The sequence below is a fragment of the Pectinophora gossypiella genome, chromosome 10 (genome assembly GCF_024362695.1).
Source record: "Pectinophora gossypiella chromosome 10, ilPecGoss1.1, whole genome shotgun sequence".
Lineage (NCBI taxonomy): Eukaryota > Metazoa > Arthropoda > Insecta > Lepidoptera > Gelechiidae > Pectinophora > Pectinophora gossypiella.
In genome coordinates, this window is record NC_065413.1 from 13021573 (window position 1) to 13024934 (window position 3362).

The 3362-nt window shown below is 38.5% G+C and overlaps 1 long non-coding RNA gene across 1 annotated transcript; it reads left to right on the forward strand.

Annotated features, from left to right (window-relative positions):
* The first annotated feature begins 1383 nt into the window (after positions 1-1383).
* On the forward strand, positions 1384-3362 carry LOC126370187 (uncharacterized). The gene is made up of 2 exons (XR_007566839.1): positions 1384-1475; positions 3118-3362. It is a non-coding gene; the product is annotated as an uncharacterized LOC126370187 (long non-coding RNA).

Consider the following 3362-nt stretch of genomic DNA (forward strand, 5'->3'; position numbering starts at 1 on the left):
AGCAGCCATTATTGAGTTTTTATAAATCCTTGCATTTCGAAGCTCATCTAATATAATTGTCGCAATAATATTTAATCGCTGCCAAGTAATTATTTGTAACAAAACAATTAGTCGCCCTTTAAGTTTTTAGTCGCCGCGAAAATAATATGCCTTTCAAAAAGGCGCTTACTGAGTTCACTTTAAGGCGGCGTTAGTTAAGTATTATAAGCAAAAAATGAACAAAATTTGTTTAGTCCGAACAGCTACTTCACAAGTGTTCAAAACTGTGCGGGTGCTTTTACAGTTAAGTATATTATTTTTTATTAATATGGAAAATTGTCTGCGTTCATTACGAAGTCAGGGGTATCCAAATGTGAAATAAATACTCATTTTTGTGACAAATTATGTCTTTTTATGTTTATGTTATTTCAGAATATTAGGTAAGTAAGTAGGTGGTTCTAGTTTACACCCATTACGAACAATTTTGTTCTGGTAAATCCATCAACCTGAACCTCAACGGTTGAGGCGGAGGTGGAAGCCATCGGTATGGCAATGCAGGAGGGAAGGGGTAGCAGTACTTGTCAGTCCTATCAGAAGCAGAGGACAGGAGTCCTAGTGCAGCTTTGAAATACACTACTGTGGGCGCCATCCCACTCGCGTCAGACAGAGTACTGCGGGGCAGAAGGCAAGAGGGAGTCCACTGCTCTATTTTTCTCTAAAAAGTAGTATGAAGGATGGTACACCGACAAGAGCGTGGCTCTTAAATTAGGGATGCGAAAGCCTTCATATTTGTAATGATAGTACATAATGTACCTAACACCCGTGCTTGTATGGCGTTAGTGACATCGTAAGGAATACTGAGGGAGATGATTCCGTTCATTATTCTGAGTTAATATCAAGTGGAATTTTCCATCGCAAAAGTATAGAATTGAAAATAATTAAATAGAAAAAAAAAATGCGACGGAGAATTGCACTTGGTATTAGCTCACAGTTATGATATGAATTATCCCACTCACACTCACTAACACTCTATACATTGTTTTAAGTTTACGCGGTTATTATCATAATTAAAACACATAATAACGGGTTCTTACCGCGTTTAAATGAGGATATGAGACTCCCGATATTTCGACACTGTTGCAAGTGCCATGATCACGGGATGACTGATGAGATTGGAGTGGAGTAGGTAGATCCATAATTTTCTACGGGCAGACATATCTGTCTACCCTCTTTCTTTGCCGCCCATTTAAACGCGGTAAGAACCCGTTATTATGTGTTTTCACTAACACTCTGTATAAAAAAGTGGGTTAAAAAGGAAAGATGTGGTCGTCTTAAGCATGCTTTTAGTAGTACCTATCTAAATCAGTTAGGTACTCACAAGTTGTACTTTTTTAAAATTTCCAGTTCACTGCGAATACGTCACATCTCGACGAGGCAACCAGCAACTTTGCGTGGATGGCTACACATTCTTTCCAAAAAGAATTCACGGACCGAGGGTCAAATGGGAGTGTTCTTCACACCATGCTAGAGGATGTCGTGCTTTTGTCCGTATAATAAAAGGACACATCGTCGCTTTAAATAACAATCATTTTCATACGTAGCTATTACAAATATTAAAAATAAAGAACGAACCCGTGATAGCCTTGGGGGGTTAAAATGGCCATATCGAAGCAATTCGTCTAAGACAGCAATATTGCAATTTGACATTTGCGCATATCATAATTAAAACACATAATAACGGGTTCTTACCGCGTTTAAATGGGGATATGAGACTCCCGATATTTCGACACTGTTGCAAGTGCCATCCCCCATGCCATCCTCATCCATGTTGCATGTGTCCCCATTTAAACGCGGTAAGAACCCGTTATTATGTGTTTTAATTATGATAATAACCGCGTAAACTTAAAACAATGTATTTGCGCATATCGTCATTATCAGCCGTACGACGACCACTGCTGGGCGTAGGCCTCCCCAAGGATCTCCACGACGATCGGTCCTGCGCTGCCCGCACCCAGCGGCTTCCCGCAACCTTCACCTGATTGTCGGTCCACCTTGTAGCGGGCCTACCCACTGAGCGTGTCTGGCAAGTTTGTAGCAATTCATCTGTTCTGAATTGCAAGAATGTGGGCTTTTTCGACCCCTTTTTCGGAGAACGCATGACTTTCATCGTACAGTCACGAGCATTAATATGTATACATTTTGGTACCATGTCACATTATCTTTTTTTACAAATTAAACTGTAAGTCTCACTAAATTTCAAATATGTTAGTGCGACAGAGTCCTAAAGTGAGTACATTATATTGCTCATGACTGTACGTCACGGGTTCGGGCTTTAAACCACCGAGTTCCATTTTATGAGTTGGAATTCATGTTTGTTCCAGGATTTCTGCCCGATTAATGGCAATAGGTTCGCCCCCTATTATATGGGGCTTAAACATAGCATTTTATAATCCAAACATGAATTTGAAAACAATTTCGAAAATCTTTTGATTTACGCGGATGTTGGGATTTGAACCTTCGACCTCACAGTGACAGTCAAGTTCTTCCAACTGGGCTTCAATGGCTATTTCATGACGTCATACATTTATTATGACATGTAAATATAAATGTAATTATGACAAATACGGACACGGGGTTAACCAAGTCGCAAACGACTATGACAATTGACAGTGACAGTTATAAAAATGTATGAGATTGCCATGTCACTATTATAACATAATTTTTATCATTGTCATAATAGTTTGCCACTTGTCTAAGGCCTCAAATAGATAAAATGGATATTTTAATAATTAGAATAAAGGTTTTACCACTCAGACAGTATTTATCAAATATGTGTAGATTCAAATCTATTTCAGTAATAAATAATTTCGAAATTTACTTTCCCGTTTAAATTACTGCCCGTGAAAACGGGATAACGTTCATACATAAACTCACGCCTATTTCCCACCGGGGCAAGCAGAGAGTATGGAATTCCATTTGCTTCGTTCCTGACATACTTCTTTTGCTTCCTCCACATTCATCAATGGTTTCATACACGCACTTCGGTGAATCAGTTAGGTCGTACTGAATCTATTCATTTGATTTTTAAATTTATATTAATAATATGTAGTAGATATTTTAATAATTAATATATTTCAGATAAATACAAGCATTCCTTCGTAATGAGTCGACATGGGAATAGGCTTCTTCAAGTAGATGGCTACACGTTCTACCCTCGAAAGAACAAGAAGTTGAAAAAAAGATGGAGATGCGCGACGCACCTCAACAAAGGATGCAGTGAAAGTTACGTTATTACCGTTAATGACATAATTATAGATATTAACAATGAACACATTCATGAAAGAGACGGGAGGCCCAAAGTTGATTTCCCCAAGTACTACTAA